The sequence below is a fragment of the Macaca nemestrina genome, chromosome 10 (genome assembly GCF_043159975.1).
Source record: "Macaca nemestrina isolate mMacNem1 chromosome 10, mMacNem.hap1, whole genome shotgun sequence".
NCBI lineage: Eukaryota > Metazoa > Chordata > Mammalia > Primates > Cercopithecidae > Macaca > Macaca nemestrina.
In genome coordinates, this window is record NC_092134.1 from 6,084,688 (window position 1) to 6,112,626 (window position 27,939).

The following is a 27,939-nucleotide window of genomic DNA, read 5'->3' on the forward strand; positions in this document are numbered from 1 at the left end:
GACATCACCATAGTGGTTTCTACACCATGCCATTTATTTAGAAACCTTTATATAAGTCACTTATTGAAGTGTCAGGAAGGTATAAGTAATGAATATATCTATATATTGACTTCATTATTTTGTAAATTCGGTAGTTTGTTCCCTTGGTATTGATTCAAAACTGTTTGATATCATTTTCTGCAGAGATTATTTAGCACAGATAATAAAATATCCATGGTAATAAAGATTCTTCCTTTACAGTGATATCTGCTCTCTCATCATGTAACAGAGTCCAGTGCTGTAATATGTTATTTTCTCCAAATCCCTAAATTATTCCTGTAGGGTTAATGTATAGATAGATAATAGGCAAATAGCAGATAGTTATATAAGAGACAAATAGATGTTTATTTTTAAGGGTAACTAACAGATCCGATACATCAAAACAAAGAGGGTTCATTTCAAATACTGTAGAATATACATCTTTTTATTAATTTTTGGCAGCACAACTCCCCTGTCTTCAACACTAGCTGATATTAGGATACAATCTGTGGAATTGTTTATACAAGACCTGGACCTCAAAACCAAGGACCAGTATTCTACCAGTTGCAATAGAAAAACACAGATGATTCCACCCAGCCTTTAAAGACCCCCTGTATATACCAACAGAAGCCACATCAATCAAAGGTAAGCCAGTGTATCCCAAAGCCATCAAAAACCTCCCCTGCTTCAGCACACTCTGGGAGAAAACTTCATCCCCGAAGGATACTCACCAGTCCGGGACTGTCTTAAAACTTAAGACTCCTTTGCTTCCATAAAACTCTTTTAAAACCCCTGGGAGTCTCTGCCAAAACGAAAAGCGTGCTAAGTCCCTTATTGGTAAGATCTGAATAAACAACCTTTGATGACCTTTACAGGTGGTCCTCATTCTGTGGGTGGATTTTACAGAATAAAACATCACAAAAGCCAAAGAAAGGTTGGCGGGGTAGGCAGAGTAAGTAGGAAATTTTCTTCAGATCCCAAAGGAGAAAAAAAAAATGCCTAAATGTGCAGCATTATTTTCAAAAGAGATTTTTGTTCTTAAAGAGTTTCAACTCATCAGCTTCAGCCCTAAAGCTTCAATATAACAAACGGTGTTTATTAGGTAAAGATGCCTCATGTATCTCTCCTGATAAAAGCAGCGACTCTTTCATTGCATTTCATCTAGCTGAGTTGCCTAGAGATTAAATGCCTTTTAATAATATCTGCTGAACTTTTTCTATACCCCTGTGCAGCCTTAGCCGCAAAATCCATTTAGCCATTATTCACTGCCAGACTAGAAAGAGGTTTCCCTGAGAAGAAGAAATTCCACCTGTGGGCCACAGCCTGGAAGAACCACAGGACCACAGCTCCCGGCCCTTAGAGTTTCTTGCCTGCCCTTTCTGGCAGCCTGCCCTACAGATTTCAGATTTGCTTAGCTAGTCCCTAGCACGTGAGCCAATTCCTTGGAACCTTTCTCTCACTTTCTCTTTCTTTCTCTCTCTCTTTTTCCCTGCCCCATGTCCTACTGCTTCTGTTTCTCTGGAGAACCTTGACTATCTACTGATAGGTCTGTTAGTTAGAGTCACTAGGCTCTGATCAAATTCTCATTCTGCTAAAATCTTCCTTCAAATTTATTAAGTCATCAATTCCTGCTTAGACAGGTATATGGGGAATAAAAAGGGTAGGTGCCTGCTGAGCAAGGTGTCAGATCTCTGGCAACAAAAAGTGATTTACTCACGGGTAGTAAGAAGAATTTACCAACAACAGTATAGGTTTGAAAAGGAAAGGGTTTTTTAAAACTTTTATTTTAAGTTCTGGAGTACAAGTGCAGGTTTGTTACACAGGTTCGTTAGTTTGCTAAGGATAATGGCCTCCAGCTCCATCCATGTCCCTGCAAAGTACATGCTATCTTTCTTTTTTATGACTACATAGTATTCCATGGTGGCAATTCCTCAAAGACCTAAAGACAGAAATACCATTTGACTCAGCAATCCCATTACTGGGTGTATACTCAAAGGAATATAAATAATTCAATTATAAACATACATGCGTGCATATGTTCATTGCAGTACTATTCACAATAGCAAAGACATGGAATCAATCTAAATGCCCATCAATGATAGACTGAATGAAAAGGAAAGTTTTATTAGAAAGAAAGAACACTGCAGAGGAGCTCAGCGGGAGCCTCAGCAAGAGAAAACTGAGCCCACCACAGTGGATGTTCCTTAGGGGTGTGTATGGACCTTAAAGCAGGAGCTTAAGGGTAAGTTTGGACCATATTAGCCATGTAGGTCATGATAGCTGATTACATTTGTAGACATTCTGGTGCCTTGATGTCATCAAGGGTTGCAAAATGAGGTCTGACGCATATGCATTGTGGAGCGTGTAGAAATTCTAGTTACTTATACATTTTGGGGAAAGAAGGCTGGTACCAGATGCCTGCTTTGGATAATAGGGAAGTCTAATTACTTCTGAATTCCACAGGTAAGGAGCTTTGCCTCTAGAAGTCCTGCTTGATGAGTACCAGGTGATCTTTGCTGTCCTCAGTGTCTGCTCCTGGTCAAAACTCTCACTCTGAAACAAACAAGCAAACTAACTAATGAAAATCCTGAAAACTGGGCCGCTAGAGCTTTTCCAAAGTTCTCAATTCGTTAAAATTCTTCCATCAAAATTACAAACCTCATGCATTGCGATAAAAATGTAATGTATATAAATGAATTATTGTGGGGTGATGTGTATGTGATAAAATTATAAACTCACTCTTCCTTCTCAAGCAATGTATTTCATTGATTAGAGGATGCTCTGTGTGTGTGTGTGTGTGTGTGTGTGTGTGTGTGTGTTTCTTTCAGGAAAGAATAACCTACTATTGGAAGTATGAAAATTGATTTTAAAGATTCCCACTGCCCTTCATAATTCATCATTGTATATAACAAGGTGAAATTTATGTTACCTAACTGAATTTGGTGGTGCAATTTGGCAGTTAATTGTTGTAAAATTGTGTTTGTAACCAACAGTGACTGTAATCGGATGTCAAGTTTAATTGTGTCTTGAAACCTAAATGGCATGTCCTGGGAGATACCACGTCCTAGACAAGGCGCCTCAACGTCAGCCAAATACCTCCTCATATGGGCCGTGTTTTTGTTCACAAGATTGGGAAAACATATGCTATGGCTGATATCATCAATATGTCATGAAAACATATGCTATGGTTGATATCATCAATATGTAATCAACACAAAATAAAGCAGCTCCCAAAAGAAAGGCGTGACCCGGCCAGACCATAACATTCCAACGTGGAAATGAAAGACATCATTTTTTGCCTGCCATGAAAAGAAACTAGATCTACAGAAAGAGGGGGAAATGCAGGGGGGCAGAGAAAAATAAATCTCAGAAAAATAAAGCTTCAGAGCTTTTTGTTTCCCTGTTACGGAGACCCCATTCCAACTTAACTTTTGTATTCCATGGGACATCTTGCTTCTCATAATAAATTGTCCTTTTAAGCTCTGCTGACTTGAGAAGATCTCTTTTACATATAGCTGTAGGATGCTAACTTAAGTAAGTATCTGGTGGGTACTAGACTGGTAGAATGGCTGAAACCAGAGGAACCTAGTCAATTACAGTAAAAGCTCAGAAGTCATAAATGTGTCATACAGCAGTAGAATTTATCTCTGAAAATTGGAAAGTTTATATATATTTCTCCCATGGGTTCTTATTTTAACACACTTGTTACTTATAAAATGTTAGACATAGAAGGACTTTTTAAGATTATCTAGTTCTGTAAATCACACTATCCAGAATAACTGTTGCTTTGGGGGACATTTGACCCATTTTGGAGGGGAAGACGGCCTCGCATCCAAACAGCCTTTCGTTTGCTGGGTGGTCCCCACTGTGTGACTCCTGATAAGGGCTGAGTTTTAGATCCGTTTGAAGATGTCAAATGAGACCACAAATCTTCTTCCTGCTTTCTGCCAGCTCAGGCACGGGAAGGAGAGCTAGACGTGGCCCACTGAATTCCTGCCCTGACATTTGCATCCAGCAGCAGGGACACGAGGACAGAACCAGTGGCAGCTCCAGCATCCAGTTCACAACCACATTGCTCCTCCGCTACGTGGTCTGCCCAGCCTCCAGCAATTCCAGCTGGCTTCCTCTTGGCTGTTAGTGGATTTGGGGAACTACCCATTAATTTTCAATAAATTCATTTCTGTTTAAGTCACATCAATACTGTTACTGTTATTTGCAGCCAAGTTCCCTGGCTGATCCCATAACAGAGGATCATTCAGCTCCCCTGTGTCCTGCCGGAGACAGAGCTCATTTTCCAGGGTAATCCAGTTCTCTTTGGGGTAGCTCTTGGTATGAAGTCTTTTCCCTAATGCTTCTACCCATTGATTATAGTTTCGACTTTTGCAAACATAAATCTATGCCTTCATTCTTTGGTTACAAGTAGCATAGGTTTCTTGGAGGTTACATAAATTAGGATATTTATATGCATGAAAGAGAGAAGAAACAAGAAAAAAAAAAAAGAGAAAGAGAGAAAGGACAAAGGAAATAATAAAGAAAGGCCATCTAAATGGTTCAAATGTGCTGTCCACACTGAACAGCACATCGAATGCCCCAGAATGAACCCAGAACGCACGTAATGATCCTGTTGTCCCCTCTGTCTGGGTCCCGTGCTGTCTCTGAGTCTGAGCGTCACATCACCCTGGACATGATCCTCGTATTTTCACACTACCTGGCCCTGGAGTGCCAGGCACCCTCTCCCTTTGGAGATCAGCTGAAGATCAGCCATTCAGCCTCAACACTGGAGGGAAATTGGCTGCCCTGGACATGCGGAGAGATTCCCTTGTCCTGTACTTTCAAGTATCTTAAGGGATGCCCAAGGGTAATTCTGACTGCTTTTGCCATCAAGACTGAAGCAGTATTTTTCTCTGTATAGCCACGTGACTTACTCCCCGTCTCTCTCAAGTCTTTCCTCCAGTGGCAGCTTATCCAAAAGGGTCTGTGGACCATTACGTTGAAACAGTAAACCCTGTTCCTGACCACTGACTTCAAATGTACATTCCCTGGATACCTTTCTCAATACCCTGTTTTTCTGTCTGCCCTGCCATATTCATTTACCTGTGACTTAAGAAAAAAATTTTTTCCCTCTACAAAAATATAAGCTTCTCGGCCAGGCACGGTGGCTCACGCCTGTAATTCTAGCACTTTGGGAGGCCGAGGTGGGTCGATCACGAGGTCAGGAGATCGAGACCATCCTGGTCAACATGGTGAAACCCCTGTCTCTACTACAAATCCACAAATTCCTGGGCATGGCGGTGCGTGCCTGTAATCCCAGCTGCTCAGGAAGCTGAGGCAGGAAAATCGCTTGAACCCAAGAGGCAGAGGCTGCAGTGACCTCAGATCGCACCACTGCACTCCAGCCTGGCGACACAGCGAGACTCCATCTCAAAAAAAAATATATGTATATATATAAAATATAGAACATATATATAATATATATATTCATTTATATTTATTTATTTATTTATATGTATATAAGCTCCTCAAGGACAGAAGACACATCATCCTATGTATTCTGTAACCTCTGCAGGTACAGTGATGGCTGTCACAGAGCAAGTGTACAATAAACACTAAGAGAGCACGTGCGTAGATACCTATTATATAAACTCAACTATCAGGCAGCCTGGGAGAGCCATCCTCTCACTCTCTCTCTTGCTTTCCGAAAAGGCTCCCATACAATATTTATTTCTTCCTGTGAATTCTCTTACCTTTCCCACTGGATTCATTGGTGAAAACCCTTAACACAGACTGAACAAATTGCAGCTTCCATGAGAAGGGAGAGCTGTGTGTATGTGGGTGGGGAGGGGGTCAGCTAGAAAGTGGTTGCTGGGAAACCACAAACAATGTTCCTCTGAGTTGCAATGATAACAGAGATGCCAGATTGACTTTACAGTTAGAGCTGCATCTTAGAGAACCTAAAAGAAGCTGGGCACAAATGTCTAGGCTGACTTTGGAGAGTTCTACTGATGTAAACATATCCGTTGGCTGAAGTCCCAAGTCCCTCACGGGCTATGTGATAATGAACAATTTTGTCATAGCTCCGTGCCTCTGTTTCTATATCTCTAAAATAGGAATGAGGGAAGTTTCTATAATACCTCAGGGGGCTAATGTGAGATTTAGATTCATTCATGTATTCACAGATGTCTATTTAGAAACTCCTATGTTACAAACATTGCTTTACTTCTCAGAGATACAGTGGAGAATAAAATAGGAAGAACCTCTAACCTTGAAGTACATAAATACATAAATAACAAGGGTGTTTCAGGCATTGAGAGGTGCTGTGTAGAAGACAAATAGGGACCAGTTTAAATCCATGTGCATTTGTTAACTGTGGCTGTGATGGTTCTGCAACCAACCACAGCACCTCAGAGCCCAAGCAGTCATCATTTGTGGCTCAGACATTTGTGGATTACCTGGGGACTGGCTGATCTATGCCGGACCTGGCTGGGGTACCTTGTCTTCAAGGGGTTGTGCTCTGTATGGCTGTCACTTTTGTCTTAGAACCGATCAGCCCAGGCGTGTCGTTGCACAGGAATGGCAGAGGTTTGTGACAGACAGTGGAACATTCAAGGCCCTTTAAACCTACCTTAGCACAGGCACTCTGCCCCTTGCACCTCATTCTATTGCAACCCAGGTGACATGACTGAACAGAAATCCAAGGGATGAATAAATTCATTCTGCTGTTTTGTTGGCAGGAATTTGAAGCTCACTGATCCCAGAGGTCCTAAATTATGTTTATATCAATAGAACTCTCCAAAGACAGCCTAGACATTTGTGCCCAGCTTCTTTTAGGTTCTCTAAGATGCAGCGCTAACTGTAAAGTCAATCTGACATCTCTGTTATCATCGCAACTCAGGGGAACACTGGAACATGGTATACACACAAGGAAGGCTTAAGGAATTAGCACCAATGATGCAATTGATCCCAGAGGCCCTACTGAATAGTCACGCTCAGCAAAAGCCTGAATCGCTGGAAGAATCTGAGCTAGAAAATATCGGAGTTACAGATGTCCAGGTTGAGAAAAATCCTCCAGCCAAGGAACTCATTTAGGGAAAAGGTTAGACAGTAAATGGAATATAAAACGGCTGGCGAGTCCCAAGTGTCTTGAGGCAAGGAAAGGCCAGGGATTGGTGGCAGCTGGCTGGACCCTGGGCTGGGGGTCCGGGGCCATGCTACTTTTGCATGCTTAGAGGACATGTAAACCACAGACAGGGAACCTGGTCCCGAAAGGTTCATTTTTCCCTGCTTGCTCTACTGAAAATAATGACAGCGTATAAAATATCATGTGTATATTACATAGAGACCTCTGGAAAAGGTAATAAATTCTTGGGATTTGGGGCACAAAGGTGGGAAGCAAATCTTATTTTATTGCTCAGTGATCCATCCTGCTCAGCCTGTCTCCCTCCTTAATTTCTGACAATCCACAGGCTCTTCCCGAGTCTCTGCCTGGGGCTGTGTTTGGAAAAACAAGGTCACATGAACCACTGGGTAAAAGGGAGGCAGGGATTTCTCAGCATCACTGACTCTGTCCTTAGTGGCAGGGAGATTCTCTTCTGCAGGGGTGTAGGATCTTGGGTGCAAACAGGTTCCTATTCAGTGGCAGGGACTACATTACTCTCTTGTATTGGTACAGATGCCCCTTGTGTGGGGCATTCTCAGGCATTCCAATTCCAACTGACGTGGTAGCTCAATTTATCTATTAAGAATTTGCTCAAACGCTGTTTCATTGCTTGTCTAATGTTATAGCTGCCTCCTTTGCCTGCTGTGCTTTGCCAAAAGCTGCGTGTCTCGCTCCTGTAAGCGGAACTTGTCCCTGGAACTTACCTCACCTCTTTCCATAGAGATCTCAGTTTTCAAAGTTATTGTGCTTATGTTGATTAGCCATTTTATTTCCTTATTGTTAACATAAGAGTAACATATGCATGCAGCTTTCATTTTTCTAAAGGAAAACCAAACTTCATAATTTTTTGAATGGAATTAATAAAAACCAATTAATCACGGTTATGCCTACGGTGCCATGTTCAACAACAGATGCTTCTCATAGTAATTAGGTTGGAATAATAACAGGAGAGGAAAAGCCCAGTCATTAGTACTGCCAAGAGTGCTAACAAGACTGTTTCATCAATAAAACCGCTGGGACAGGAGTTCTTAGCATCCAGGGCTGGCAATGATTTACTGTGTGCCTTCAGTGGGGCCATTCCAACTTCCTGGGCCTCAGTTTCCTTAACGAAACCTAAAAAAATAACATAGTTCCTTTTTCTTTTTTTCTTTTTTTTGAGATGGAGTTTTGCTCTTGTTGCCCAGGCTGGAGTGATCTCGGCTCACCACAACCTCCACCTCCCAGGTTCAAGCGATTCTCCAGCCTCAGCCTCTGGGGTAGCTGGGATTACAGGCGTGCACCACCACGCCCGGCTAATTTTGTATTTTTAGTAGAGACAGGATTTCTCCATGTTGGTCGGGCTGGTCTTGGACCCCCTACCTCAGGGGATCCACCCACCTTGGTCTTCCAAAGTGCTGGGATTACAGGCATGAGCCACCGTGCCACCCATAGTTCCATTTTTAATTTGACCACAAAACAGCTATTTGGGGGAAATTGGTCTGCGAAAGGGTGGAGGCAATGTGACAATTCCCTTGTAAATGGCCTGCATTTTTTTTATTTAACGGTTATCCTTTGGATTCTAGATATACAAATCTGTCCCCTGAGCAACCTTGGGTTATTCATACACATTTTGGCTGCTGTCTATAGTTCATTGAGCTTTTGTGTTTCCATCTTTTGTCACATAGAGACAGTATAGCCAGATACAGAGATGATTTCAAATCCTTACTTCCCCACTGTCTCAATAAGAAAGGGTTATGCAGCTTTTTGCATTTAGCTGGCCCGTGTAGGGAGAGTTATGGAGCATCATGCTCGTAAAACACTTAGCAGACCATCTGATGCATTGTGCGTGGGGACACTCACCAAATAAGTTGATGTTACCATCATGATTTTGAGGCTTCCTGGAGTGTGCTGGGGCACAAAACTAGTTGTGGCTACCTCACCAGATGCAAGAGACAGGCCCCAAATTCTCCTGCTGTTTTTGTTTGTTTGCTTTTATGTCTTTATATATAGTATCAGGGTGTGTGAGCAGAGTTTAAACTCAAGCCCAAAATAACAACCAGCACGGGAAACATCTGGGTCCATCAGACTGGTGAGAGGGACCCTATTATGGGCCTGGGTCAGGAGGACTGGAGACTGGGGTGGGCTTACCTTCAGTACTGGGTGGAAGAAATTTCATCTCGCGCCATTCACAAGAAAGCCTTGTGCTTTAGAGGACTTACAAATGCTTCAGTGACCTTCCCATTCTGGCTGGTGGGGATTGTGAGCTCTGAGTACTTTTGTGAGCTCTGAGTGCTTTTCCCTCCCTCCCATTGAGGTGGTTCCTCCTTGGCTAACCTCACGTGCATGTGTGGATCAGAATCCGGCTGAGGACTTCACCTGAGCTTTCTGTATAGCCCAAGAGTTTCTTCTAGGTGCAACTTTCCTCATCTTTGTTAACTCTGCTTGCAAATGTCAGCTGCCATTGTCCCCCCAGAATCCCTACTCCACGGCAGCAGCTGAGGAAGTTCACCAGGCTTCAGCTGGGTCCTCGCTCTGTGCAACGTACGCAAAAGTCTCTCTAGGCAATGGACGGGGGCAGCCATAGGGTCCACCCTGATCATTTCCCATCTCTTAGGGAATCACTGTCCTACATTGTCTGATGCCTAATGTCTTGAAGACCATTATTTTATATAATTTTGTTTTTTTTCCAGGTGAGATCATGAATCTAGTCTTGATTACTTCATCTTGGTCAGAAGGAGACTTTCCATCTGTGTAGTTTGCTGAGGTGAAAATCCAGATTTTTGCAGTGGCATTGGGCCAGCACTGTGGCCCCATGTGATACGGTTTCCATTCTGCCCCGTTCTCGGGACAGTTTTTGAGGCACCACACAGTCACCTCTGTCTAGTCTGTTTACCCACCCCCTCACCCGCCTGGTTATTCTGCCTGTCCATCCTTGCTTCTTTTTTCTAGTAACTGCATTCCATGTTGTCCTTTGAGGAGCTGTCATTTGACCACTCTCCTTTCATGTGGAAATCCTTTAGAATTGGCTTGATCATCAGAATGTGTCCTGTCCCTTCCTATAATGATGGCCTCAGAAATGCATATGTGACTGAACACATGTAACGAAGAGTCCTCCAAGAGAAGAATGTGGTCCCTAATGGTTCCTGTGGAGGGAATTTTTGTGGAGGGTTCTTATTGCAGGCATTCAATTACGTGCCTTTTTCTGAAGTGACCACTGTGGTTAGGAGTAGGAAGCTCCACTTCACCTGTGTATGTGTGGGGTGTGAGTATGATTTGCTAAACTGGTAGAATAAAAGCATGGCACTGCACATTCGTTACCAAATGGAAAGAGAATACGGCCAATACAGGAGAGCGAGAGAGACAGAGAGATTGAATATTTGGGAAAAGAAGGAAAATTCCTTAGGAGACTGTTTAGGACATTGAGGGCCTGGCTCAAAAATATAGCAACAGTCAACTAATCTAAAGAAATTTTCCAGGTAAATTTTATTTCCATTTTTTTGTTTGTTTGTTTGTTTGTTTTTGAGAAGGAGTTTCGCTCTTGTTGCCCAGACCCGAGTGCAGTGGCTGCGTCTTGGCTCACCACAACCTCTGCCTCCCAGGTTCAAGCGATTCTCCTGCCTCAGCCTCCTGAGTAGCTGGGATTACAAGCATCCACCACCATGCCCGGCTAATTTTATATTTTTAGTAGAGACGGGATTTCACCATGTTGGTCAGGCCGGTTTCAAACTCCCAACCTCAGGTGATCCGCCGGCCTCAGCCTCCCAAAATGCTGGAATTACAGGCGTGAGCCACTGCACCTGGCCTTATTTCCATTTCTTATTGGAAACTTTGTCTGTGTGTTTTTAAGCCAGAATGGTTGGGATTTAGTTATTGGTACATAAAATAATCCTACCATGACATTCATCGTAAAGCTGTTCACACCGCCCTTTGTTAGTTAGCCCTGCTTGTACAGGCACAGTGTGGGTCGCGGATTATGCCAGCACCCAGAAACCCCAGTCTGAAGGAGGAGTGAGGCCCCAGCCATCGCTGGAAGGGATGGCCTGTACAATTACTGGGTTTTTTCTAAGAGTTCTGAAGCACAGCATGGAGGGTTTGGAAGTTAGGTATGCCCTTTACTTCACAAATAACAGCAGTTAGATTGGCCCTGAACTGCCTCCTTGTTTTGATTTGTTGAAACTGGATGAATTCAGGCGTGAGAGTGAAGGGCTCCCAAATCCTTAGGTTATGCAGAATGTGTACACTAAGACCTACTCTTAAATATCTTTTTCCCTGCTTTCCTCTTGCTACAGAGAGAAAGCACAAAAGATTTTTATAAAAGGTGATACTGTTGGCATAGGAGATGGGGGGAAAAAACAGTTTTCCAACTTGGTGATCATCTGTTGCTAGTTCTCTTTCCTTCTCCCGGATCTGGTTATCGGTGGATCACCGTGTCCTCTGAAGGCTCTCCCAGAGCTGTACTGGGGATTGCAGGGATATGAGGACCACTTCATAAAAGCTCGCTTTTTTTTTTTTTCTTTTTTTTTTTTAGATGGAGTCTCTCTCACTCAGCCACCCCGGCTGGAGTGCACTGGCAACCTCCGCCTCTCAGGTTCAACAGATTGTCCCATCTCAGCCTCCCAAGTAGCTGGGATTACAGGCACCCGCCCCCATGCCCAGCTAATTTTTGTTTTTTGTTTTTTTTTTTAGTAGAGACGGGGTTTCACCAAATTGACCAGGCTGGTCTTGAACTCCTGACCTCGGGTGATCCGCCCACCTCGGCCTCTCAGAGTGCTAGGATTACAGGCGTGAGCCACAGCGCCCTGCCAAAAGCTCACCTTTAATTCAGCTCCGTCTAACTTGTGTTTCTCCTGTGCATTTTTTTTTCTCAAGGCGTTGAGATTTCTGCAGTGACCAGAGCTGCTAATTAGTTATCACAAGCTTTTTCCTTAGGGGAGAGAAAATGGTTTTGATAAAATCAAAGTGCTTCTTTCTAATTCTGATTCCGTTCCTTTGTTCTTTTTTCTTAGGTCCCCAGCTTACAAGGGGACTGGCTGATGCTTCCTTTTACTTTAGACTGTTTCTTCGCCAATGTTAAATGGTAAATCCATACCTGATGTATCTGTCATTGATAAAGTTCAGGTGGTATTTCAAGTTTCTATAGAAGCTTTCTCACTTCCTGCGTGAACATTTTCTAAATGGAAAGATTCTTCCTTCCATAGGATATTTTCAATTTGAGTTCTAAGAAATGTATTTGTTAGATTTTTCTTTTTCTTTTTCTTTCTTTTTTTTTTTTTTTTTTTTTTGGTTTACTATCTGTCTTCTAGTTTTTTCCTCTAGGAGAAAGTGTTTAAAAGCATGAAAAGGTTTCTCAAAAGGAACTTTGCCTAATGGACAATGTGGTCTTCATTTTATAATTCACTCTTTATATTTAATTTCAGATTTCCACCTTCTACATTATTTTCTATTGGCTGGTAGATACGTGATAGTCAGAAACGTTTCCATCAGACACTTAAACTAAATCTATCATTTAGGGTTTGTGTTTTGTATCCATGAGAGTTCCAATAATTTCCTTCTGTCTATTCAAGTCCTTCTCCCTTTCTTTCCAGCCTTCAATTTCTTGTAAAAGAAATTTTCAGTGTTTTTAAAGACCAGAAAGTGCTTTCTCAGGTTGTGAATTATTTTTCTGCCAGGTTGGTAAGCTGTTTTCACTCAAGTGACTTAGAATGGCCGGGCTTCATCTTACAGAAACCATATCTAACTTTGAAAGTGACCCATATACACACTTCACCATGGACAGAGGGGGCTCACCTGTGGCTTATTTTCAACAAGGCCCCTTTTATCATTATACAAAGAGATAGACCTGTTCATATTAGTACTAACTGATGACAAGCCCAGTGTTTCTAACTCACTCAAAGAGCTGGCCTATCTTGAAGGAAGCTCAAGAATTTCCTGGGTTTATAATCTAGTCAAATGTGTTAAGAATTTTACAACATTTTTCACTTTGCCAGATAGTCTTTTGATTACTTGCTTTGTCCGTGTTAAACTATGTTTGTTTGTTTGTTTGTTTGTTTTGAGACAGAGTCTCGCTCTGTTGCCCAGGCTGGAGTGCAGTGGCACAATCTCGGCTCACTGCAAGCTCCGCCTCCCGGGTTCATGCCATTCTCCTACCTCAGCCTCCCGAGTAACTGGGACTACAGGTGCCTGCCACCACGCCCAGCTAATTTTTGGTATTTTTAGTAGAGACTGCGTTTCACCTTGTTATACAGGATGGTCTCGATCTCCTGACCTCGTGATCTGCCCACCTCAGCCTCCCAAAGTGCTGGGATCACAGGCATGAGCCACCGCACCCAGCAAATTATGTATTTTTTAAAGACTATTAAGAAGGATTACTTACCATCACCTCCCCAGGAACCAGGAGGACTTGTGTATCCCCTGAGCCTTCAGACACCCCCACTGCTAACGCAGAGCTGGGAGTAAAGGCTTGTGGCCATCAGCAGACCTAGTACAGTAGCCAAGGCCCTGCATGCCTGCCTCTGGTGGCCAGACACCAGCTTAGACACAAGACCACACTGGACCCTGGGGAATGTGGAGCTTGGAATGCAAACAAGCACCCGGCAACCAGGACAGACTACCAGGGACTAGAGAGCCAGGAGGCTTCATTGGGTAACAAAGTTCTACCCAAGCATTCTCTTGCATTCAACCTGGGGAACGAGACAGCACCTGGTTTCACACTCACAAGGCATGAGACTGTGTGCAGCCAGAACGACCAGCAGGGGGTGCAAAGGCCACTCCAGGCACCTGCTGGCCTCAGAGAAATCAGCAAATCAGGAAATCAGGAAGCCCACTCCTGCTGTCCTTTCTCTGCAAGGAAATGTGCCAGGGGACTGCAGCCCAGACAGTCGGCAGTAGAGGACTCATGAAGGTCATTATCACTGCTTTTTCCTCCTCTTATTGAAACTCTTCCCTCTGCAGCCCTGGAAGCCTGATCCTACCTACAGGTGTCAGAGAAATCTCCCTCCCTCAGAGTCCTTGTCTGGTTTGTTTTTGATCCGGCCACAAATACTAGGGCAGAAAAATAATGGACGGTACAAAGGTCTTTACTGTCTTTTGTTGGTTTGTTTTTATTTATTTATTTTTTTTTGAGGTGTTTTCCCATGATAATGAGTGCAGTGGAGGCATAATATATTTCACGTTGTAAACCAAAAAGTATCTGAGACAAGACTCAATCAATTTAGAAGTTTATTTTGCCAAGGTTAAGGACATGCCGTGACACGGCCTCAGGAGGTCCTGAGAACAAGTGCCCATGGTGGTCAGGCCACGGCTTGGCTTTATACATTCCGGGGAGACAGAAGACATCAGTGGTCCAGAAAGGCGGGACAACTCAGAGTGGAAGCTTCCAGGTCGTAGGCGGATTCAAAGATTGTCTGATTGGCAGTTGGTTGAAAGAGGTTGTCTAAAGACCAGATATCCATAGAAGAGAAGGTCTAGGCTCAGATAAAGGGTTGTGGAGACCAAGATTCTTATCATGCAGATGAAGCTTCCAGGTAGCAGGCTCAGAGAGGATAAATTGTAAATGTTTCTTATCACACTGTAAAAGGTGTCAGACTCTTAAGTCAATTCTCTCCAGGATCAGGAAAAGAATTTTTAAAAATGTTTATAAGCTCAATTATTTTATTAATTTATTGTTAGCAACTTTGAGATCTGATTAAGAAATCTTTCCTAAACCCAAGATAGCAAAGAGTTTTATCTTCCGTTTTCTCTTAGAAGCTTTATTCTTTTAATTTTAACACTTGGGTCTATAGTGTCTCTCAAAATCAAGTAATGGGTCACTTCAGTTCCAAGTGTAACAATGAAAAGTGAAAGCTGTGAATTACCTCTTTCCCTATATTTTCACAGTATCTTTGTGCAAAGAAAGCAGCAAAGAGAATTGCATCATATAAAGAGTGAATTAAACCATCTAAAGGAGTAAAAAGTCGTCATCACGTGGACAACAAATTAAGACATAGCATCCATCTCACTATTTGCAAAGTGGTTTATTCCTACAGACAATGCAGATATGTAAAAAGGTTTTTCTATACTTTCATCCTTTGTAGGACCTAAGGAAATAAGCCCACATTTTGAAATAAAATTTTTAAAAATCGTGTAAAAAAATGACCTACTGTAGCAATGACGTTTTGAAGACATCTCGTAGAACATGAAGACCGCCCAGTATTATGAATTGATAACATGATTGCTTTCTTGGACTGGGAGGATAATTTCCCTAATGGACATTAAAGCATTTGGATCGTTATTTTCCATCTGGAAAGTGATAGTGTCCTGATTGTGTCAAGTAAGGGCACCCCATGAAACATAGGCTCAGGTCATGTCCTTCTCCAAATTTTCCTCCATTAAAAAATTCTAAAAGATAAACACAGCAAACATGGCACCATAACTTATCTAAATTTTACAAATTCATAAAGAGATCATTGATGCATATTAATGATGTGAATTTTAAAAATCTGATATGTAGTATTTGCATTTTGCAAACAAAAGTCAAAATAAAGGTATACTTTTTTTCATGAATGCCATTTTTCATTTTCAAATTCCACTTTTTCTTCTTTTATTGGAACTGCATTTACTACACGGCATAAATGCATAGTGAGATCTGGAGAGAAAATGCTGGGATCTGTGGCTCAGGTTTTCTATATTCTAGGGGGAACAAGTTCCCCTAAATTACCTAAATTATGTTTACATAAATAATTATGTAAATTTAGATTGTTTGTTTTTAGGAGACAGGGTCTCACTCTGTCACCCAGGCTGGAGTACAGTGGTGTGATCTTAGCTCACTGCAACCTCTGCTTCCTGGGTTCGAGAGATCTTCGTGCCTCAGCCTCTCAAGTAGCAGGGACTACAGGTGTGTGCCACCACACCTGCTAATTTTTGTATTTTTTTTTTTTTAGTAGAGATCGTATTTCACCATGCTAGCCAGGCTGGTCTCGAACTCCTGACCTCAAGTGATGTGCCCACTTTGGCCTCCCAAAGTGCTGAGATTACAGACATGAGCCACCACCCCCAGCCATAACTTTGTGTGTGTGTGTGTGTGTGTGTATATATATATATTTAAATATATATATGATTATTTATATTAAGAAATAATTAATAAAATAATTTATTTTTATAATTATTTATAATAATAAATAATATATATATTTAATTAATATATATATATTTGAGACAGAGTTTCATTCTGTCACCCAGGCAGGAGTGCAGTGGTGCAATCTCAGCTCACTGCAACCTCCGCCTCCCAGGTTCAAGTGATTCTTCTGCCTCAGCCTCCCGAGTACCTGGGATTATAGGGGCCTGCCACCACACCAGGCTGATTTTTGTATTTTTAGAAGAGACGGGGTTTCATCATATTGGCCAGGCTGGTCTCGAACTCCTGACCTCGTGGTCTGCCCACCTCGGCCTCCCAAAGTGCTGGGATTACAGGAGTGAGCCACCATGCCCAGCCTTTCAGGATCATTTTCTGCCAGCTTTTTAGATTCATAAAAGCATGCAGTTTCACAGATTAGTTTCACAAAGACAATTTTTAAGTTGTATGTCTATTATTATATGATGATTGTGATGTTTGGAAAAGGGGGAGCCATTGATCATTAAGACACATCCAACTAAGACTTCCCTTTCCATACCAATGACAAAGGATGGCATTTGCCAAAATGGCAAAGCTGACAGTTTCGTGAAGTGCGTGGTAGCCAACAGGATGGCTTGTAAAAAGTTTAGTAAATAACTCGCCCCCAATCCTGAAACATCTGCAGCAATCTTCAGGGATCCAAGCAACTCCTCAGTTGTCTTGAGTCTTTCTTATGTCTCCAGAACTCTGCATGTCTGGGCCAGTAGCATCTTTCACTCTTGGCCCCATACAAAACTCTTGCCCTTACACATATACATAATCAAGCTATTAATGCAAAAGAGCAAAATGGGAGCCAAGGCCTCAGCCACTAAAATGCTAAGTTTTTAGGTAGTTTGCTCTGCTGATTAGAAAGTAAGAAATATTTGTCCTGTTTCTCTTATCATCAAATGGGGACATCTGGAAAAAAACTTTTACTCAGGTTTGTAGGAAAAAGGAAAGTTAATTTTTTAGAGATTCAACTTCTTTATGCCTTTTCAGATTAAACTTTTTTTTTTTTGAGACGGAGTCTTGGTCTTTTAGAACTGTAGTACATTGGCACAATCTCAGCTCACTGTAACCTCCCCCTCCCAGGTTCAAGCCATTCTCCTGCCTCAGCTTCCCGAGTAGCTGGGATTACAGGGGTGTGCCACCACGCCCAGATAATTTTTGCATTTTTAGTAGAGATAGGATTTCACCATGCTGGCCAGGCTGGTCTCGAACTCCCAACCTCAGGCAATCGGCCCTCCTCAGCCTCGCAAAGTGCTGGGATTACAGGTGTGAGCCACTGCACCCGGCCGATTAAATACCTTTTAAAATTGTTTACATTACTTTCAATTTCTGCAAAAAGAGCATGTGTGGAAAAAAGTTAATGCATGTTTATAAATCTAAATGTCAAATTACACAGATATTTACTTTTTCTTGTTTTCAGCAGCTGGAAATCTAGGAGCAGAAGCCCAGCATAATGATCTCTGAAAGCCTGGATGCACGGATTCCTCTCTTACTTCCCAAAACCGTGGGGTAGAAATATGAGTATCAGCATGCTGCACAGACTTCCACAGATGTCCAGGGAACTGAATTTCCAGAAGTTATCATCTATGTTCTTTCCCAACCCCCGCTTCAGTTTACATATCGCAGGCGTGTTTGTTGAAAAGCAGTCAGCTAGAAAATAAGAGTGGCTATAACCTGTGCTGCCCAGTGATCAGGGAAAGAGAGCGGATGAAACTTCGATGACTTTCTGTTAGTCTGATGAATATCCATGCCAAATGTAAGATTAGTTGAAGGCCTTATCGCTTCCCACCAAAATGTTCCTTCACTTGCTGTATAGTACATTGAAATGTAAAGTTATGGGTTTGTTTAACAGTTTAATTTGTCAGTGGGCATTCAACTCTTCTATTTGTGTTTTTACTTTGAGCTTAGTAGGAGCAGACAAATAGAGGTGACCCCTGTTTTCTTCCTGAAGCCATTTTTCAGGGCAGAAGTGCCTTAACCACTTCATTGAGAAACCACCTTTGCATGCAGTACCCTGAGTTGGCTTCAGCACGCCAAGCTCCACACCATGGGAAATACCCTGCTTTCCATGTTGTTTTAATCCCAGTGCTCATGAGTAAGGACATGTCCTGTCTCTTGTCCATGAAAATACTCCCACAAAACGAAGTCACACCCAGGATCTGTTAACGGAGATACCCAGTGGGTGAAGGAGACTCATTCCCTGATGCAATTCAGGTCACACAAAGTAAAAAGGAAAACAAAAACCCTTTTCTGTTGAGGATACAGATGCGAAGAAAATGGAAAATGCCTTTCAAAATGCACAAGCCTAGTTTTCTAATTATGTTTCGGTGAACATGCCGGTGAACTTACCTGTGTGGCTTGGTATTGAGGTGGGTTTTCAGCTACTTCTCCACCAAATCCTTTGAAAAGCAGCAGTGGCAGAAACAAATAACCCAATTAAAAACAATAATAGCAACAATAAAAAAAGAAAAGATAAAGAAGAAAGCAGTGGTTTTCTTTGGCTAGCTGAGGAACTTTCTACTAGGCGTTAGCAATCGCTTTGCAAACTTTTTTTTTTTTTTCCAGCAAATGCTTCATTCTCTAGACAAATTTCAAGAATTTTCAAGCATCAGCAGACTCAATTCTTCACCCCCATTTTAACAAAGAATCAGCTGAATGCCTGTGTTTAACAGTCAAGCCCATTAAACCTGTGATTTGTACGTTGCTCACACTCTTTATTCCTATTAGCAAGAGATGCTAGGAGAACTTCTTGGTCATCAATTTGATGAGTTCCGAGGGGAATGTGGGTTTAGGTTGTGGCGTTCATATACATAGACATCTGGCTGAACACATGTAACTAAGAGTCCTCTAGTTTTCCTTGCTCTACTGAAAATAAAGACAGAATGTGTAAAATATAATGTATATATTATACAAAGACCTCTTGACAAGGTAATAAATTCTAGTGATTTGGGGCACAAAGGTGGGAAGCAAATCTCATTTTGTTGCTCAGAGATCCATCCTGCACAGGCTGTCTCCCTTCTTAACTTCTGACAATCCAGGGGATCTTCCCAAGTCTCTGCCTGGGGCTGTGTTTGGAAAAACAAGGTCACATGAACCACTGGGTAAAAGTGAGGCAGGGATTTCTCAGCATCATTGAGGATGGATGACTCCTATTCAACATAGTATTGGAAGTCCGGGCCAGAGCAATCAGGCAAGAGAAAGAAAGAAAGGGCATCCAAATAAGAAGAGAGCAAGTCAAACAATCCTTGTTTGCAGATGACATGATCCTATATCTCCAAAACCCTACAGTCGAGACCCAAAAGCTCAATAAGCTGATAAGCAACTTCCGCTGTCTCATTTGTAAGTGGGAGCTAAATGCTGAGAACACATGGACCCATAGAAGGGAACAATCACACTGGGTCCTGTCGGAGGCTGGAGGGTGGGAGGAGGGAGAGGATTAGGAAAAATAACTAATGGGTTACAGTAGGTTTAATACCTGACTGACAAAATAATCTGCACAACGAACTCCCATGACACAAGGTTACCTAGTAACAAACCTGCACATGTACCTCTGAACTTGAAATAAAAGTTATATTTTAAAAATAACAATACAATAGATGACCTGAACATTTCTGTTTTGAATAGCTCAATCATCAGCCCTTTGTGGTCATGAAAATGTCCAAGGTAATTCCTCTATGTCCTTCCAGGTCTATTTATTAAATATGCCAATGGCTTGATAGAGCCCACACTGAGGTCTTACTAGCCCAATATCTGCTCTTTTAGCCATCTCGTCTTAATAAATTAAAATACTGTCTCATTTTCTTATTCTAAAAATCTTGATTTGCTTAGTATTGTATTTGCTTAATATCGACAATATAATACTATTATTTCAACAATAATTTCTATTTTAAAAGCTATTTGAGATTTGAGTAATTTCTTTTTTCTTTGACAATTATTTTTCCAGTCCCTGTGTTCTCGACAACTGCCTCTTGAGCTTGAGCTTCAGAGCTCATTCATATTTTTCCTGATCCACTCATTTTCATGACTTGATTGAGCATACTTGTTGATTTTCAATCTCAGTACACATCCCATGAAAGTTTCAACTTTGCTAGGATTATGGATGTGAATGCTTTTCTTATTTTTCTTTTTATTTTTTTAAATGACAGTTTTAATCTGCAGCTGTTTCCTAGGGGTTTTCTTTTTGTACTTATTAATGCTGGTTTTATATTTGAGCCTGGGTGGCAAAATATGTTTTTCAGAAAATACTCATATGAAAACAGGTGTTTTCTTTGAGATTTTTTGTTTTCATACTTTTCCAATGAATGTTCGGCCACCAGATAACAAAATACAAGAATTGCATGTGATTCACAGATATTCCCCCACCTTTGCAAAATTCATGTTGAAAATTGACCCTTTCTCACTGGTTGTTAATATTGGTAAGTAAGATCTCTCATGCATTGCCAACATAAGACGTCAATGAGAAAAGGAAGGAAACAAAGTGAGGATAAGTTGATTAGTTTCTATTAATAGGCAGTACAGTATGGAAAAGTAGAGAAAACCTGAAATTCAATATGGATTCCATTAATTAAAATAAAATGGCTAATCTCTTGCTAGAGACTATCATTCTTAGCAAACTAAGGCAGGAACAGAAAACTAAATATCACATGTGCTCACTTATAAGTGGGAGCTAAATCATAAGAATTTATGAACACAAGGAAATAACAGACACTGGGGTCTACTTCAGGGACGATAATAGGAGGAAGGAGAGGAGTAGAAAAGGTAAATATTGGGGCCAGCACGCTGGCTGAGGCCTGTAATCCCACACATTGGGGGGCTAACGTAGGTGGATCACCCGAATTCAGAAGTTCAAGACCAGCCTGGCCAACATGGTGAAACCTCATTTCTACTAAAAATACAAAAAAATTAGCTGGGTGTGGTGGCACACACCTGTAATCCAAGTTATTCAGGAGCCTGAGGCAGGAGAAGCTTGAACTCGGGAGGCGGAGGTTGCAAGGAACTGAGATGTGCCACTACAGTCCAACCTGTGCAACACAGTGAGACTCTGTCTGAAGAAAAAATAAAAGAAAAAATAACTATTGGGTACTGGGCTTAATACCTGGGTGATGAAATAATATGTACATCAAACCCCATGACCTATGTTTACCTATGTAAAAAACCTTCACAAGTATCCCAAAACCTAAGACAAAAGTTAAACAAAAATAAAACAATAAAATTTTAAAATTTAAAAAATAAGTAAAAAATAAAATTAAAAAAGCCATGGCTAATCTCAATGAATTAAACTTCTGTGTAAACAAAGCATGTCTCAAATAAAACATAATATTTTTACAATTAAAAAATATTTTTACATGTTTTAAAAAGACCTCTAGAAGTCAAAAACAACAGAAAAAAACCACAAGAACAAAAAACAAAAAAAGCAAACAACAGTAAAACCCACAACAAGCAGATGTTGTTATAAATGTCTGTGAAAACAATGAGCAGTGTTTGTTACAAATAAGGCAGCTACATTCTTATTTCCTTCCACGGGAGACTGGGGGTTGTCCTATTTGTGGTACGTTCCTCTTGGCCAACAGGTGCGCCATGTTGGAATCATTCCTGAACCACTCTCTCCTAGTTTCCTTAATGCTCTGTGGGATCACGGAGGTGGTCTTTATAGTCTCAGTGTATTCTTTCAGTATAAGGGCATCAATTTCACACAAGCCTAGTCTCACACCAAGGGCAATAACTGTCCACTGTACCTTACCGGTATCAAAGAATTAAACATCTGTCAAATTCTTTCTCATTGCAAACAGCTGTTTGTCATGAGATGGGTATCAAGGCCTTTGGCTGAATTTATTTCTATGAATTAGCACTGAGCCTGTACCAGGTCATATATAAAACCATTCCTAATACTTCAGCAATGCCTATGTGGGCTGTGTTAAAAGCACACCCTGGCTCATTACATATTTGCATTTGATTTGCAGGACTCTGACACCAGAGATCTAATTAATAATCCCCTGAGAAATTATTCTGTGCTAGATTACCCTCTATTGGTGACCAAACTCACAGCTCCAACTCTCTGAAAAACAGAAAGCGTGTAGTAGAATTCAAACATAAGAAAGTTTTGTTCGTTTGTTTGTTTGGTTTTGAGACAGGGTCTCCCTCTGTCACCCAGGCTGGAGTGCACTGGTGTGATCATAACTCACTGCAATTTCTGCTTCCCAGGCTCAAGCAATTCTCCCGTCTTAACCTCCTGAGTAGCTTGGAATACAGGTTTAGGCCACCACACCTGACTTGGTGATTCAAAAAATTAAAAAATTGTTTTAGTTTTTTGTAGAAACGGAGTCTTACTATATTGCCCAGGCTGGTCTCAAACTCCTGGGCTCAAAGGATCCTCCCACCTCGGTCTCCCAAAGTGTTGGGATTACAGGCATGAACCACCATACCAGGCCCATATGAAAACATTTTAAATCTGCAAGTACCCCAGCCCCATATCTTCGCAGACCCACTTGATGTTATCGCTGTCAAACAGGATGGAATTTGTGTATGGTCCGCTGTCCTCTGGCAGGATGGTGGTGTAGGAAGTGAACTTGACTCTCTTCCTCTTTGGTCCTGAAGAATTCATAGGTTCATTTTTAATTTCTTTCTCATAGACGTAGTCAGAAAGTCTAAATAGTTGGCTATGAGAAGTCTTCTGGGAACTGCTGTTCAGAAGGAAATTTCTCTCCTTGAACTGCAGGCCCCTGTCTATCATGGTTGTGCACTCCTCCGATGGGAGTGTAATGCCAACAGGGTTCTCCAAAAGTCTCACTTCATTCCCAAGCCAGACCCAGTCGTGAGAATGGGGGACATTGCCCTGCTCACTCACAGCAAACCTTTTGTGTCTGTGTTTCCAGGAAAACGCCATGCAGTTGATCAAGAAGACCAGAATGGCCAAGAAGGAGACGCAGAGCAGGGCATACATGCCTATCTCGAACTCCGTTAGCCCCCTTGAGGTCACTAGGATTACTGGGCTCCAGTGACTTCTCTTGGGTGGGGAAGCTTGTGAAGCTGTCTGGACCACCATTTTTGAGTCATTTATTATTTTCTTCCATGGGAGACTGGGGGCTTATGCTTTTGTTGGTACTTTCCTCTTTCAACATGACCAACAGGTGACCCTGTTGAAATCATTCCTGAACCGCTCTCTCCTGATTTCCTTCACTCGCTATGGAATCACTGAAGTGGTCTTTACAGTATCAGTTTATGCCCTTGATATCATTGCCGTGTCTTTGGTATTCATTGCTACTTGGTTCAAATTTGACCTCAGCATTTCCTTTACTCATGGCAAGGACACTCTTCCTCTTGGTCTTCAAACAAGGTCACTAATCATCATGTTTAACTTAATCAAAAGCCCTTGGCTTTCACCCTCCACAACCACAAAGCATCATCTGAACTCAAGACAGACCAACCACATCATGTAATAATGAGACAGTAACCATCTCATTGAACCTTAAAGGTGACATTGAAACATCAACATACAAAAATTCAAAAAGAACCAAAAGTTTGTGTTATGATAAATATATTTCATACTTGAAAAATTTATTCACATAAATGTTGATGCCAAAAATTATTTCAATATACAGAATTAGAAAAATAACCTCTAGTGCTCTGTAAACTTAAACAGTTCTTGACATGCATCGGACAGTCATTAGTGATGATCTCTATCCCACTGATGTGAAGAACAATACATATTAATAAGTACATGGAATTAGGAAGTACACATTGACTTATTTCACATTCTATGACTGAATTTTATTTTGTACCTTCTTAAAATATTTTGAAGATTAGGAAATACATCCAAATTATTTTAAAGGGCAACTAATTAGACCACCACTCACAATAATATTATTTATACCAGAACAGATAGAAAAAAATGCAGATAAGGCAATACACTCCTAGCCTGAGGTATTTGGCAAAAGGATGCATTATAATTCCATTCTGCTTCAAAGACATAATGCTGCTGATACTCTTTTTAAATGATCTGCTAAAACTCTAAAGATGTGGGAGCATTTTAGAACTGGCAATAATTATAGTGAATAGGTAGCAATTTGGTACTTACTTGTAGTACCTGAAATGGAATTTCTAAGTGTCAAAAACTGCCTGCTTTGGTAAAAGTGGAAAAATAGAATCCTTTTGCCATGGTCTAACAGAAGCCTGTCAACTGCACAGATAAACTTGCTGCAAGGAAATGGCATTTGGACCTGTGATGGGTATATAAAAAACATCTGAGCAGAAACTTTTTCCATGTCATGGAGCATTGCTGTAAAGGACAGGACAGACTAAACAAAAAGCAGAGAGAAGCTTCAAGAATTTCCATCTCAGCTGCAAGTACTTGATGCTGATCTTCCTTGCGGGATATGAAAACTGAGAGGGACAAGTTATCCTCTGATATGGTTTGACTGTGTCCCCACCCAAATCTCATCTTGACCTGTAGCTCCCATAATTCCCATGTGTTGTGGGAGGGAGCTGGTGGGAGATAATTGAAACATGGGGGTGGTTTCCCCCACACTGTTCTCCTGGTAGTGAATAAGTCTCATGAGATCTGATGGCTTTTTGTAACTCCTTTTGCTTAGTTCTTATTCTCTCTTGTCTGCTGCCATGTAAGAAGTGCCTTTTGCCTTTGACCATGATTGTGAGGCCTCCCCAGACACATGGAACTGTGAATCCATTAAACCTCTTTTTCTTTATAAATTAGCCAGTCTTGGCTGGGTGCGGTGGCTCACACCTGTAATCCCAGCACTTTGGGGGGCCGAGGTGGGCAGATCACAAGGTTAGGAGTTTCAGACCAGCCTGGCCAATATGGTGAAACCCTCTCTCTACTAAAAATACAAAAATTAGCCAGGGGTGGTGGCGGGCGCCTGTAGTCCCAGCTCTTCCAGAGGCTAAGGCAGGAGAATCGCTTGAACTCGGGAGGCAGAGGTTGCAGTGAGCTGAGATTGTGTCAATGCCCTCCAGCCTGGCTGACAGAGTGAGACTCCATCTCGAAAAGAAAAAAACAATTACACAGTCTTGAGTATGTCTTTATCAGTAGTAGCATAAAATCGGACTAACATACCCTCACCAACCTAAATCTCAAGAGTTTCTGGGAGTCACTCATCTTTAGGAACTTGAAGGATATCCTAGGAAACCACTCTCTTGTATCTTTAGGTAAGTCAGCCAAGAGCCACACGCCCAGCTCTGTGTTGATGACCAGTCACCCAGGAAAATCCCCGTCCCTTATCCAAGAGGGAGCTAAGAGAGGGGAAGAGGATATTCAAAAATAAAAGTGAAAACCTGTGTCTCTGCTCCATACGGTATAACCAAACAAAAACAACCAACTTTGAAATATGTATAGGAAATATGTATATATGTATACACATATATATGTGTATATATACTGTATAGGAAAACAAATCATTATAATGGCAAGGATGTTTTATTTTTAACAACAACTTTATAACACCATTGATGTTTATACCAAAATATGTTCCTAATTTACTGCCAAAAGTAGGATTTGCTGAAATGGTTTATTAAAGCATTTCGTAATTGTTTGATTTCACCTGCCAATAGAAAGATTTCTAAGGAGAACAGCTTACTGCATTTTATTTCTTTGATTCAAACTGTAATAATTTCATACATTTATAAAAGGGCATGAATTAGCTTATTAGTAATAATTTAAAATTTCAATAAGAATGCACATCTTGTTGCTGAGCATTCAAAGTGCATGAATCATCACATTAAAAAATTAATATATATGCTGATAAAATGGAGTAAGTGTAAGACGGGTGTGGTGGCTCATTCCTGTAATACCAGCACTTTGGGAGGCCAAGGCAGGTCGATCACCTGAGATCAGGAGATCGAGACTAGCCTGGACAACATGGTGAAATCCCATCTCTACCTAAAATACAAAAATTAGCCAGATGTGGTGGCAGGCTCCTGTAATCCCAGCTACTTGGGGGGCTGAGGCAGGAGAATTGCTTGAACCTGGGAGGTGGAGGCTGTAGTGAGCCAAGATCGCACCTGGGTGACAGAGTGAGATTCTGTCTCAAAAGAAAAAAAAAAAAAAGGAATGGAGCAAGTGTAATAAAACAGTTTAAATGCTGGTGCTTAGCTGTCTCTCCCTACTTCATTACCTTCGAGTTTGACATAGATATTTATGGAATGATAACGAGTAGACTCTGAAAACTTTCCTAGGTACCCTAGGAAAGCACAATGGAAAAAGGAATTTTAAAATTTTAATGGCCTAAAGGCATCAGTCTAACCAATTCAATATTCACTTGAAATTTAGTTCTAGAGAGAAACGTACCATCATTAAAGCAGCTATGGAGAAAATGAATGTTAGGCAACTAACTTGTTGGACTAACACTTTATATTAACAATTTAGTTTCATTAAGAGTATCTATTGATCAATCTCCAAAATATTACTCTGTATACATTAGCTAGAAAATATTTTCCATAGTTGTATAAGAAATAATAGAATACAAGACTCTAGTAATTTTACATGTTGTGCCAAAAACAGAATTTTAAATATTTTTAAATATTTTTATTCACTGTCCAACACCAAGTACAGCCAATGGTTCGACTCCAAAATTAGACAGTAAGGTTCCTTATCTTTCATGGGTAATATACAGAAAGTGAGGGTTATGTTTGAAGAAAAATATTGTTTTTATTTATGTTTTCACCGAGCTTTTCCTGTCAACTTAGGTCACATTGACGACGTTAGTTTGTTTTCGTTCACTACAATCCTGTGATGTGAAACTGGCTTGTATGTTTACTCTCATTTCACTGATAAGTAAAGGCTCAGAGAATTTAGAAGGTCTGCCTACTCACCCATCTCACAAATGACCTTGGAAAAACCTGATTCCCAAAATCTCTTGGGCCCAAGCCTTAAGTCTGCAGAGGCATCACATGGCCGTGATACGAATTTTGCTCCTTAGAGCTGCCTTCTTCAACAAGGCCACTAGATTCCTTGAAGTCAGACATGCGTGAACTGTGAATGTGTCTAAATGTCCCAGTCCACACTTTATGAGTAGCCAGGTGCAGCCAATATCTTATTACGCAGACAGCTGCACTCCCTGGGCTCAAGGTATTCTCCCACCTCAGCCCCCTGAGTAGCTGCTCCTCACTCTTAAAGACCCTTTGACCACATCAGGTCAGGTCAGCCCGGAATCCAGGATAATCCCCTGATTTTAAAGTCAACTGATTAGCAACATGAATCCCATCTTCAACCTTGATATCTCTTTGCCATGTAATGTAACACATTCACAAGTTTTGGGTATTGGGATACATACGTCTTTAGGGGAGTCGGTTCTTACTTTGTTCACCACAGGAGATAACTAAACCTTCCTGTTAGTCATTTCATTTTGCTGCTTGGCAGTGGAGCATGGCTCATTTGATTCAGGGCCACTCCTGTGCTCTGTCCCTCAGTGACAAGCCCTGTGCATTGACCAGTCTCAGGCCCAAGACGGGGGTGGTCATGCAGCCATCCTCCTAGCTGCAGTGTTTGTGGAAGGATGAACACATAGTCTAGGCAGAGGTTCCTGAGTTCTTCCTTGGGATTTTCCCATCTAGGGCTGATAGGAATGACCCCTTCTTCCTCCCTGATAGACTGTACTGCTACAGTATGAGTTCAGGACTTCCTGTACTCACCTTTCAT

General features: G+C 41.4%; 2 long non-coding RNA genes and 1 pseudogene across 2 annotated transcripts; 1 reads left to right on the forward strand and 2 right to left on the reverse strand.

Moving 5' to 3' along the window:
• Nucleotides 1-771: 771 nt before the first annotated feature.
• On the reverse strand, nucleotides 772-27,939 carry LOC105495426 (transmembrane protein 132B-like; annotated as a pseudogene).
• On the reverse strand, nucleotides 1,439-13,722 carry LOC139356604 (uncharacterized). Its single transcript, XR_011608681.1, has 3 exons — nucleotides 13,527-13,722; nucleotides 2,467-2,571; nucleotides 1,439-1,957 (listed from the first exon to the last, which is right to left on the reverse strand). It is a non-coding gene; the product is annotated as an uncharacterized lncRNA (long non-coding RNA).
• LOC105493482 (uncharacterized) lies at nucleotides 13,810-18,763 on the forward strand. Its single transcript, XR_011608682.1, has 2 exons — nucleotides 13,810-14,054; nucleotides 17,710-18,763. It is a non-coding gene; the product is annotated as an uncharacterized lncRNA (long non-coding RNA).